Source organism: Corvus brachyrhynchos, unplaced genomic scaffold (assembly GCF_000691975.1).
Source record: "Corvus brachyrhynchos isolate BGI_N302 unplaced genomic scaffold, ASM69197v1 scaffold167, whole genome shotgun sequence".
In the NCBI taxonomy this organism is placed as follows: Eukaryota; Metazoa; Chordata; class Aves; order Passeriformes; family Corvidae; genus Corvus; species Corvus brachyrhynchos.
Genome location: NW_008239547.1, coordinates 4,247,352 through 4,259,656, shown reverse-complemented (window position 1 = coordinate 4,259,656; position 12,305 = coordinate 4,247,352). Strand labels below are relative to the sequence as shown.

General features: G+C 44.2%; 1 long non-coding RNA gene across 1 annotated transcript in view; it reads right to left on the bottom strand.

Moving 5' to 3' along the window:
* Positions 1-4,745: 4,745 nt before the first annotated feature.
* Positions 4,746-12,305, bottom strand: part of LOC108448485 — a 17,019-nt gene continuing 9,459 nt past the window's right edge. Inside the window, exon 4 of the long non-coding RNA XR_001864380.1 lies at positions 4,746-9,114. This is a non-coding gene — a long non-coding RNA (uncharacterized LOC108448485). The remainder of the gene's footprint in view (positions 9,115-12,305) is intronic.

Below are 12,305 nucleotides of genomic sequence, written 5' to 3'. Positions count from 1 at the left end.
TCCCTGCAGGGAAGATAATAATGAGCCCATAATTACCCATACAAATTCCCAGTGACCAGGCTAGCCCGTCTGTATAAAGCTATTTGTAATTCCAATAAACACGCCCACAATTTAGCTGCCTCCATGAACTACCAGTACTCTCTCAGCCATAGGAACCCAGACTTTCAAATAGGGACTGTTCTTTGACAGAGCAAATCCCAGCTCTGATCTACTCCAAGGGCCATTGGAGAACATCTTGTCACTTGTAAGTCCCTAGTGACCATCCATGTATGGCATGAGTACTGTGGGAGCTGTTGTGGCAAGGCAAGGTTTGTGGAGAGAGGGAACAGAGCTGGAAAAAATGGACAAGCCCTTTGGTCACACATGCCCTTTTCCAAGCCTGATGCAGAAACTGAAACTTTTTGCTCAGTACAGGCTGAGAGCAACTCCTCACCATCAAAGGAGATGTTGTGTGGTCAACTGCATTGCTCAGCTTGGTCTGTCTGTCTTGTAAAATAAATGACCCCTTCCACAAGTAGACATGGTTCCCTGAAAGGGCCTTGAGCAGACTCACTGTATCATCACTGGAAAACTCAGGGCACCCAAAGTGCCCCACACCTTCAGCTCGTTCCCTGTCCAGCCCAGGAGAAGAGGGGAGTAATCTGCAGCCTCCCTGCTGCTTGAGCTCCAGTGTACATCCCGAGGAGATGTCTCTGCTCGGAGGCACCCATTGTGCCGGGGTTTTACCCTGTTTTTCCATCACAATGAGGCCTCTGTGAGTGTGAGAGGGTGTGCCCATGTGGCTGTGTGCCAGTACTTCTGTGGTGCTCTATGCCCTCTTCTACCAATATATTTGAACCCAGTGAGCTGGTCTTCCTGACCTGAGGCTCAGGCATTGTGTGCCTGGTACCCTCCATCATTCAATGTTTTCCTGCTGTCATCACAGCAGGAGCCCCTTTCCATAAAGCCTTTATCATTCCTACTCAAACCCAACTTATTGTTACTCCAGAGAAGAGATCACCATGGAATTCCCATGGGGGTGTGGAACACTGCTGTATCACACATTATTTTAGCTGAGACTTGAATGTCTGCCTGGCTCTTCTCCCATGCTGAGGTGTCTACTCTTGCTTGCAATGTACTTTGCCAGGGATACCTATGGCTCTTGTCACAGACCAGCACAGCACCCCACTAGACACTCTGATACATAGAAGTAGCCCCTCTTCATGCCAGTCAGCCTCTGTGCTTGGGTCAGACAGCTCACAGTGATGTCAAGGATGCTGCAAGAACTAATAACAAACTCAGGTTTTGGTGGTCAAGGGGCCTATAGCTGCCTGGGGGTAGGATAGCACTTGTGATGGGCAGGGACACAGCAAGCTGTTCTGTCCCCTTCACCAGGGCCAGGACTTGGGCTTGCTCCTCTAGAGCAGCACAGTGGTAAGGACTTCCCTGGGTGCTTTTGCTCTAGGCACATGGGTGCTGTTTCCCAGCCAGGTGATGCCACAGGTAACTGCCTACGGCTCCTGGAGGTTTGCTTCTGCCCAGGCACCAGTGTCAGAGATCCTCCCACACTGCTGGAATGCTGCTTAGTATTTCCTCTGATTCACAGTTTTGTGCAGAACCCCATCTGCTATTTTTCAGTACCTTAGGCAATATTTCACAACCAAGCCAGGCCAGCAGTAATGCTGAGCTCCAGATAATTTGGGCTGGTTGAAAGCTGTCCTACACTGGTCACATTACATTATTAGACCACTGGCCCCTTGCCTTTGGGACGTCTGGGGTTTAGAAGAGGCAGGGAGGTTGGTACAGCCTTGGGGAGACAAAGGAGGCCACAGCAGTGTCCTCAAAGAAGTAAAAAAAAGGTTAGGAAGAGGTGTCAGCAATGAGTTTTCCTCCAAGAAGGGCTGAGCACTCACAGACTGTCTGTGCTCTGTAGGGTGCAATGCCACCTTGTCACTGAGGAGAGAACAGAAGGGCATTTCAAAGGCTTAAAGTAGCCATGTCTGTCAATGTGTGTCCCATGGTGCCACATCACATCCCCAGTGGGCTGCAGGGCAGACCAGCAGCAGGATTATAATGGAGCATTTGGGAACATGCACAGCTCTTTCTCAGCCAAGACCCCACAGCAAAGACGATCACTTAGTAACAGAAGAGGGGCCACTTGGCATTTAGGGGCGTATTTCTCAAATTTGTTCAAAGCCTGCTCTGGTCCCAGGCTTTTAGTACACCCAGTTGAGGAGTCTCATTGTGATGGTTGTGCTTTCAAACTACACAGCAGTGGCTTTTGCTGAGGGCCAAGTGCTTTGCACAGTGAACTGCTTTGGAGCTGCACTGAAATCAGAGATGCTGCTCTTTGAAACATCTGGCTTTTCCTTCATTTTTATTATTTCTTATAATCGTCTTTATTTACAGATCCGGAAGTATCATTAAAAGAAATTAAAGGCACATTTCGTTTACTAAAACATTTTCATGTAATTTTTAAAAAAATTATGGTAAAGGCACATACATATGTATCTTATCCAGCCTTTATGAGCAGATATATTCTTCTCAGGAATCAAATTGCCTTTTCCTCACTTTTTTGATCCAAGGACCAAGAACTTCTGTGCAAGAACTTGTATAATTAATTTGTTAAGTCATAGATATGCTTTCACTGCAGTAACTGCCAGAAGAGCTTCTGGTTGGCTCATCTCCTACTGAGCTCTAACAAAAAAAATATGTATGTGTCTGTGTATGTCTCTCTCCCAACAGGCAAACCTTTATATAGAAAAAGATTGACAATAAATGCTGACAGACAGGAACTAGATTATTCCAGAAATCCTGCAAACCATACAAATATAACATTTTTTTCCGTAAGTGGTAAAGTTTAATGACATAAACCGATAGTATGAAATGGCATGTTAGAGGCTCATTAGACACTGACAGCTGTAAGCATTTCAGGATGCTGTATTAAAAACATCTGCTCAAAGGAAAAAATAGCATTAAAAAAGAAAGGAATGAAAAGTTGAGAACAGCCTCACATCCAATTTGTTGTCTGGTAGCCGCCAACGCTAGGAAAGACCTCCTGATTTCAATAAGCTCAATCTAGCAAGAGCCAGATCCTTGGGATCTGGATACACTGTGCCTCTAGTTACACATTTTGCCTTATATTCCCTGGCTTGTGGAGCATGTGTTTAGTGGAATGTTTTCATACAGCTATCCCATGGGAGGAGGTTTCAATAAGTAATATATCCACTGCACTACAATATCTTCTTACCAGTTCTGATCTAGCAGATTTTTCATTCAACATGCTCAAGACAGGTTTGAGACATGAAGAGATCCTGGGATGCAAAGGAAGACTAAAATGTTTTCTTAGGATTTTATGTAGTAATGGGAAAATACATGTGGAGTCGATCACCCAAAATCCAGATGCAGCTACTGTTTGGCATCTGCTTCTCCTGTTTCTGATTTTGTTCATCCTGAAGCTGAGTTGCCATACCTTTGGTGTCCTCAGCTACCAGGTGCTGGCATGCAGACAAGGAATCCAGGAAGAGGTGACCTCATGGTGCCTCTACGCCAAATAGCACAAAACAGTTTAAAAGACCCAAACAAACCCCACCCCTCTCCCCATCCTCCTAAGCTGAAGCCATGAGCTGTTCTGATCTCCAGATAGGGGCACTTCAGAGCTCACCCTGCTGGTCTCAGAAGGCTTCTGAGCCCCTTGGCCATTGCAAAGCAGAGAGGTGAGTCTCAGCCATGGGGATGGGTAGGAAGAACCCTCCCAGAGAACCAAAACACAAAGAGACTTGAGTGAAGCATTGCAGTTTTAGTTACTAAATGACTTGCAGCCATGGATGGAAGCTACTCCTCCTATTTTGCTGGAGGAAAATATACCACTGCAAACTGTAACTGAAATTGTAATACTTTGTGAAATGCAGTTCTGTTTCCTATATAGAACTGTTAATCTTTGAAGATGGGAAATGTCCACAAGAAGATATGTATGTGCAAATTTTCCTTTATGTAGAATTTTTAATTCAACATTTTTTAGTGCTATTTCATAAGAAAACTTTCAGGATTTCCAGGTGACTCTGGAAGCATGAGCATCTGATGCCTGGAAATGAGACTGACAGCATCAAAGCAGATGTTCCCCAAGCATCTCAGGTTGCTCACTCCTTACTAGACAGAAAACCTGAAAGGGAAAAATGTCTCTAATGGAAACCCATTGAAAAGCAGGAAAGCTGAGCAAGCAAGTTATGCCATTGAAACAGGAGACTGAGACCCTCTTGAGAATGGGGTGAGCCTGAAAGTTTAAAAGCACAGCAACAAGGTCAGATTCCTGACACTTCAATTGCTGACCATGAGCTGAGCTGTCTGTACTCTCAAAATGCCAAGTAACACCACTGCACATAGCCCTCATAAAAGGTTTGATTCCTTTATATTTTCCCCAGCCAAACTTGTGCATATCTGTGGACAGTCTCTGCCTCAGCTGACATGTAACTGGGGCAGGTGTAGCAAGGACCGAGCTGGAGACACAGTGGCTGTTTATTCATCTTGCCCAAAGCCTGCAAGGAGGTTTTGGTAGCTCTCCTTTCACTTCAGTGGATTTTGGCCCAAGACAGAGGGAAGGGAAACAAGAGCCACTACAGCTACTGATCTGGTACATCTACACAGTACTTCTGGCATTTAGTGTGTCACTGGAACAAAGTCTTAACACATGAACACAATCTTTTTGATATTTCTCATTTTTAGAGTCTCTCAAGCTGTTAGGAAAGAAAACAAAATCTCACAAAAAATTTCATCAAAGTGCTGCTTTTGAGTATCAGTTTTACTTCTAGCAGCCCATTTACCCAAAGCCATCCTTCGACAGATATGAAGTAACTATTCTTCTTGCCAACCCAAAGGGAATTTCATGGGCAATTACTTCCTGCTTCCATCTTGAACCAAGGACTCACAGAAAGATTTATTTCTGAGCAAATATCTGAAAGCTTCTCCAGTTGTGTCTAAATATTTATGTTCATGTCTACATAGTAAAGATTGCATCTCATATGAAAGAAAGAGGTACAGACAAATAAAGGAAGTCTCAGTGACAAAGGGAAGTGATGAAAACTGCCAACCAGTTTGAAGATTAGACAAATGGCTTCTGAGGCTCAGATCACAGCACTGTAACTTCATTGTTGCTAAATGCAATTTTGCACAGTCTTAGGAGACATATTCTGTATGGCACATCTTTCATAATTAAGAAGAAAACTATTGTCTCTTTTCCAAGTCAAATAAACTGTTTGGGGGAGGGGAGTGGTGGCATGAAGTAAGAGTGGTGAGCTGGTCTGAGAGACAATTTTGAAACTTTAGATTGAGAGGAGTCTGAAAGTCTGAGCTGGGGACAAAGGACTCATCTGCAGCATCACATAAAAGGCCCTGGCACAGAAAGCTGTCAGGATCCTGGCTGCAAATACTCAGGGCATGTTGAAAGCCTAAGGACAATAGACCTGACCCAGCACTGTGTAGCCAAAGGGTAAACCTGCAGTATGTGCAACATCAAATCGGAGCAGACACATGCAGAAGGGATCAAAGGCAGTGTGAGCTTTCCCCACCTGCTGCCCTGCCTGCACATCACTGCCTGCACAGGCTTTGTGCTGGCTACAATGGTGTCTCTGGTCACAGTTATCATGGTGTTGCCTGACAGCAGCCAGAAAGCACGGACATTCTCAGTGCAGGGTCAGATGGGATTTGCAGATGGAGGAGTTTGTATTTTGAGTCTCATTTGCTGGCCACTGAGAGATGATCCAAGTAAATGCTATCAATCCCATGGGACGGCAGGCTCAGAAATGAGCAGGGTTAGAGTTAGCTGTCATTCTTCATCAATTCAGTTTGAAGGTCTCCCTGTGCATTTGCTATATTGCCACATACTGACAATCTCCATGCTGACCATGAGCTAGGAGAAAAAAAGCTCCAAGCAAACATTTTTGTTCTTAAGAAATCTTGCAATTACAAAGATTCATCTTAAATGTGGTGCTTCTAGTGATGTGCTTGTCCCTTCTTTCATCTGCTGGACTCCAGCAATAAACTCAGTAATTGTGGCCATTCTCACAGTAAGCGTGGCAGGTTCACTGTGCCAACTGAGATGTATCATTCACCATGAGTGGCAAGGTTGGTGGCTGGGTTTAGGCTAAGTCCCTGGCAAATTCCAGTGCTGAGTCCACTGGCAGGTCTTCAGACACAGCCTCTGGGACTGTTTTGGATTCAGGAAATTGCTGGTTTGGCCTCTGTCTCAAGTCTTCTTGGACATAGCTCCCCTTTGTCTTCTTCTCCATGACATGCATTCCCTTTGAAACAATTAGAACCTTCTCAAGCTCTTTGTTTCTAATTCTGGGCAGTTTAGCACAAAGTATATTTATGCTAATTGCATACTGAAAGTACATTCTTCTTGGCTTGGCTTTCTCTTGCTAGGACCTTTAAGAATATATTTGTCATTGCTGGGAGCAACATTGGAGTTGGGAGAGCTGCAAACTTAAAGGATCTGGCCTCACCTGTTTTATTCTCTCCTGGAATTGAGTAGCACAGGGTATTGATGCCTTGAAAGTTTTCCTGCTCTTGTTTCACTTCAAAATGTCAGCTCTACTTTAAAACTTGATGGTTCCCATCCAAATAAGCATATCTGTTCTGAACCTGGCTGATGTAGGGCTCAGATCTGAGCAGATCTTCTCTGCAATGGAGCAGATGGGAGTGAACAAAAAAACTAGTGTCCCACCTTTGGAGAGTGTATTCCAAGCCAAGGCTGTTGTTATGGTGCATGAAATGAGTCCTTGAATTGAAAACTAGCACAGGCATTTCTACATAGCATGTAGCACATTCAGGTTTTGCACAGAAGTGGTCTTCAGTGGACATAGCACCATCCAAAGCTGTTGATAAGGCTCCTCTTGTCAAAAGAGAGGTCACTCTGTGCTGTTAACAAATCCAAACAGTAGAAGGGATAAAAATATATTTTTAGGAACCTTCCATATTGCTAAAAGAATTTTTCTAAAGTAATACTTGAACATCTACAAACAACATTTGTCCCCATGCTTTTCTTACCACCCTCCCTCCCCCCTCATTCCTTCATTTTTAGGTCCTTTGCCACAGTAAGGTATCTCCAGTATTTTTGCTTCCCATTTCTCCTTTCAAAGGCTGTTTCCAACAGCAGAAGCTAACGTTGTGATGCCAGCAGTTACGGTGTAACTGGAACTAAAATGTTGGGAAGCAGGGAGATGACTGGTGACTATTGTTTTTTTCATGTATTAAGGATAGATGGAAACAGGAGCACCTCAATTTTTCATATTTTTTTCATATTTTTCTTTTTTTCATATTTTTTGGTCTATCTGTGTTTTTTTGATCAAAATTCTGTTAAGTTGCACGTATGAGTGTTTTAAAAGAACAATTAAAAAAATAATCAATTTCAGATGATGAAAGGAAAGGGTTCCTGGGGAAAAATGGACCCAAGCAGGCCTGTCTGCAGGGTGTTTTTCAGACCTTGATCACACACACAAGAGGCAAACTGGAGGCTGGTGACCACCCAGACACTGCTGAGGTGCAAGGCAGATTTAGCTCATCCTGCTGAGATACTGACATATCTCCACCAGGTCCTGGTTACCTTCAAGACTGTGTATCCAGGATTATGATGGAATAGTGGGTGTAGATGATCATCCTTTTTGTTCTGCTAAGCTTCAAAGAACCTGGTCACCTGTGCTCTCACTTGGGTTGGAACACCTTGCACATGATATTGATGTGCCTGCCAGGCATGTGGGTGACTCTAACTTCAGAGCCAAACAACCTTCCCAGCATGATCCTCTCAGAACCTTGTCACTGGTCCTTCAGCAAGGTGCACATGTGGATCCAGCCAGAAAAACTCCACCCAGACAGGCAGCCATCTCTCACAGTGCTTAGAAGCATGCCAGTAGATTTCATGAATGAAGTTGCCTCTGAATCCTGGTGTTGCATGTCACAACCATTTTGAGTTTGCTACATGTTAGTGACAGCAGAAGGCTAAGCATGATCTGCAAGTTCTAGCCCAGAAACAATGTCAATGGCCTCTGTGAACTCCCAACTGCTGCTGCAGTGGTGGGGAGAGCTGGCATACCTGAGCCTTTAGGCTCTGGTACAACTTACTAACACAACCCTGTTCTAAATGCAGCTGTGGTACAGGATTTAGAAAGGCTTTGTAGTCATCTCCCATCTTCAGAACATTTTGAGGTGGAAGCAAACCCACGTCCTGTACTTTAGCATCTGCTGCCCAAGGGACTGGTGGCCTGGAGTGGAATGGGCTGGAGGGGACATGCTGTCTCTAAGCTAATTCAAAGTAGGATGTGCAGGCTCTGGCTCCTCCAGCTGACATGGTTCTGCACAGACGTGAGTGCCAGAAGAGAGCAGAAAATGGCTGGCACCGGGATTGCCCTTTGTACCCTGGGATTTGCCCTCAGTGGGCAAGTCTGCAGTTCAAATGGCTTCCTGTTTGCTTTACCAAAGGAAAAAAAGATACAGTTAACATCCGGCCCAAATACCCCAAGGATATTACTTCAATCTATCTTCCAGCTTGGACTATTTCAATTTCCCAAACTGTATTCAGCCCCATGAAGAAAAAGACACCTTATGGGCCGAAAGGACTCATTTGTTAAAAAAAAAAAAAATGCAGCGGGTTTGTGCTGCTGGATTTATGGCTGAGAAAGTAACACACAGACAGAGCCCTGCACTTTGATAGCTTAGCACTTCTGTGATGTGTGAATGAAGTCCAGCAGGCCCAGAACCATGGTAATCTCCGAGGTTTGATCTCTGTCTGTAATGAGATGCCAGCAGCCTGTACTTCAAAGCCTGCATTGATACAGATAATCTTCTGAAAGGCTCTGCATTTTGAGGCAGCTTGCATTGGGGATTACAGTGAAAACAGGAGGAGATGATGGAAGAGGAGGTGATTGTTTGATGCGCATTCCTTCCGTTTCTGTCCTTTTGTTTTTGATTTCCAAAAGGTGGTGCAGTCCTGTCCCCCACACCCTCAGCTCAGCAGGACTTGGTCATGTCAGATGAACCCTGTGTGCTCTGGGGCAGATAGGCTGGCTGAGATGCTCTTCTGACCAAGAAGTCTGTGAAAATGCATCCATTTGTGCTGAAGTGATGGATGCTACATCATCCTGGCTGAAATATGAGCAGATACTGCATTAGAAATGGCACAGGCAGTTAAATGTTACACCTCCAAACTTCTGAGGTTATTTCTTTCTCAAAACTGTTGTAAGGGAGTAGGAGAGAGGGTAACGATGACAGGAGACCACAGGCTATGAGAAACACGTTATAAAACAAAATGAACAGTAGTTTCATGTACACAATTATGCGCTATGTTGAAAGTATATAATTTTCAAGGCATGTCTGACCAGGAAACAGAACTGAAATATTTTTATGTTGACGAACACTACTGATCTAAGAGAAAAATGGTGGCAAATGTGTATCTTGATTGCTCTTTCAGCAAGAAGAGTTACAGAAATAGACCAGAAACTAGACTATAAATTAAATTGAAATAGATAGAGGTTAATATCTGGGATGCCAGTACTGGCTGCATTGTTTTCAGAAACTTTTTTGAAAACCACTCATATATTTAAGCACAGTTAAACCTGTATTTTCTAGGCATAAAATGAAATAATTTTACATGGGGTCTATATTTCTGCCTGTCTTGCAGGAACAGCAGCACTGACAGCAGAATGGTGAGAGAAGTCATAGGGGTAGCATGAGTAGAAAAGTGGTTGCACCAATGAATTCAGTCACTGTTGTGTGCCCTACTCTTTGCCACACGAGGAGGTGAAACACGGGTCAGGTTTTGGGATGCTACCACCAACACCCTGCCCGGTCCTCAGGATAGAGAGATGTACCATGTTGGTTCAAGATCTCAGTAAGGAAACACCCCTTTGTCTTTTCACCATCACACACTTAGATCCATCATCCCTTCCTGAGCAAAAGAGACCCAGAACTCTTTCACAGATGTGACAAAATGCAAAGAGGGGGAACTGTGTAAATGGGGAAACTGAAAGCAGAAGGTAAGGCAGCCAAATCTTCCTTGCACTGTGGAGAGCGCTGGACGGCAGACACCACACTTGAAGTGGAGTAACATACACAGCATCCAGCAGGAGAGGCTTGAGAAAGGGTAGGTGTTTGCTTGATTGAATCACCAGGTGAAAGAGGTTGGTTGATTTCCAAAAGTGTCGCTCAAGGAGCTCTATCCAAGTGGTGATGGCAAATTCAGTGGGCTGACTGTAAAAATATAGTTAGGCCATAAAATATTTTAAGGAGCAATGGCATAAAAGGAATCAAAGCTGATTCTAAGCACTGCTTCAACACATCAGGATCAAGTCTGGCAGAGGTCTGACTCTGAGACCAGCTGAGTTTGGGATCTGAAAGCAATGCTCAGGAAGGGCAAGACCACTGTAGAGAAGCAAGGTGAATTCTTGGTGTCCATGGTTCTTGTAGCAGAAACTGGGAGATTTCCACACTGGAACCTTCTTGGGAGAGGACTTGGCCAGAGTGTGTCTCAAATTCAGTGGGATTGTATGTGGCAAAAATAGGTAGGATGGGGCCTGCCAGACTACAGGAGCAAACAGCAAGGGATTCAAGACTACCTAAGGATGTTTGGACTCAATTACTGAGATAGTGCCCACCTTGGGATGTCAGGAAGCAAAACTGACACCAAGGTTAAAAGAGGGATCAGGAGGATCTGGAGCCCTAGAGGCAAGTAAGCCTGAGGGCTGTACCAGCCAACGTAATAAAAGTTTCAATAAAAGATCAAACTAGTGGACACCTTTAAATGGTATGATCTGGATAGATATGATCCACTTGGTAAGAGCCAACATGGCTTCTGGAAATCCTGCCCTTCCAATCTCTCAAAGTTCTTGAAAGAAGTACCAAATGTATTGATGAAGGTTATCTAGGAAAGTCTATCCCCACAGACTTCTAAGGAAACTAAGAAACTAGGGGAAGGGGGAAGTCGTGGCATAGAGAAATGGCTGAAAGGCAGGAAACAGAGCACAGGCAAAATGGTCATTTAACTCAATAGAAGGAAGTTAGCAGTGGAAATTTCAGGGATCTGCACTGAGGTCTGTTGTGTTCAAAATACCCATAAGTAACATGGGAAAGGGCATGAGCAGTGAGAGACAAAGGTCACACATGATACAAAATTGTTTAAAGTAATAAGGGCAGGTTGTGACAAATTGCAGACACATCTCATGCGACTGTATGAAATGTCAGTTGAAGTTCAGTGTAGCTAAGGATAAAGAAAAAAACACCATGAAAACCAGTCCTGATTTCACACACCAGATTTTGATAATGGAGTTGACCATTTTCTATCAAGAAGCAGGCTGTGGGATTAGGACAGGTGACTCTATAAAGTACTGCACTGCTGCAGGGCTGTGGAATTCCTTGAAGGAGTATGCAAAGGACAGAAGTAGTTTTAACCAATTCAAGGGGAGACTGGACAAGTACTTGGAAGGAAATCCATTACAAGTCACTTGAAAAATTGCTGTAAGTTCACAAAAAACCCAACACCTCTGCCTTGCTTGTCTCCCACCCTGAGACCAGGCTGCTTTTGAACCCTGGGGTCTTAGGGGGTGCTTGGGGTCTTATGGGGAGAAGAGAAACCACAAATGGGGTTAACACTTGAAAGCCTACGGGGCTCTGAGAAGGCCAAGGGGAGACTGGGACAAGGTGGAAAGGAGGTGATAGTGACTGCATGGAGAAATCAGCCTACAGAGCTCATACAAAGCAGCTGGGCTCTTACACTACATACTTGGGGCAGAGCTGATGTTTAAGACATGGCATGTCTGGAGCTGTACCTCACAAACTGACTAGGGATTTTAAAACAATGGTATGAGATAATTACTGCTCACAAAGTCCTACGTGAGGACAGGGAACAAAGACTAGATGAATGCAGCAATTAAGAGAGACAGAAGGGCATACATGTTCCCAGTGAAACTGAAGGTCTGCACTGAGAACCAGCAAAAGGGTTCAACTGGTTTAGCTAGGAAGCATGGAGAGATTGACTGGTTGGGAAGTAAATTGACTGGATAAAGTGTTGAGAATGCTTTCACATCTGAGCAGGGTTACAAGGGACAAAATCCATCTCTTCACTGCAGGGAACAAGGACACTTACAGGTGACCTGTCTCATACGGTGAGTCAAACACAATGATAGGGGGCAGAGAGATCTTTGAGGGAAAAGATTTTGAAGCAGTTAATTTTATATTTACTTTATAAAATATCCTGATGGAAGTAGCCAGATGAGAAAAAGTGAAGGGGAGGCAGAGGGAGATAGAGAGAGAAAGAGAGAAAAAAAGATGGAGACTGAAAG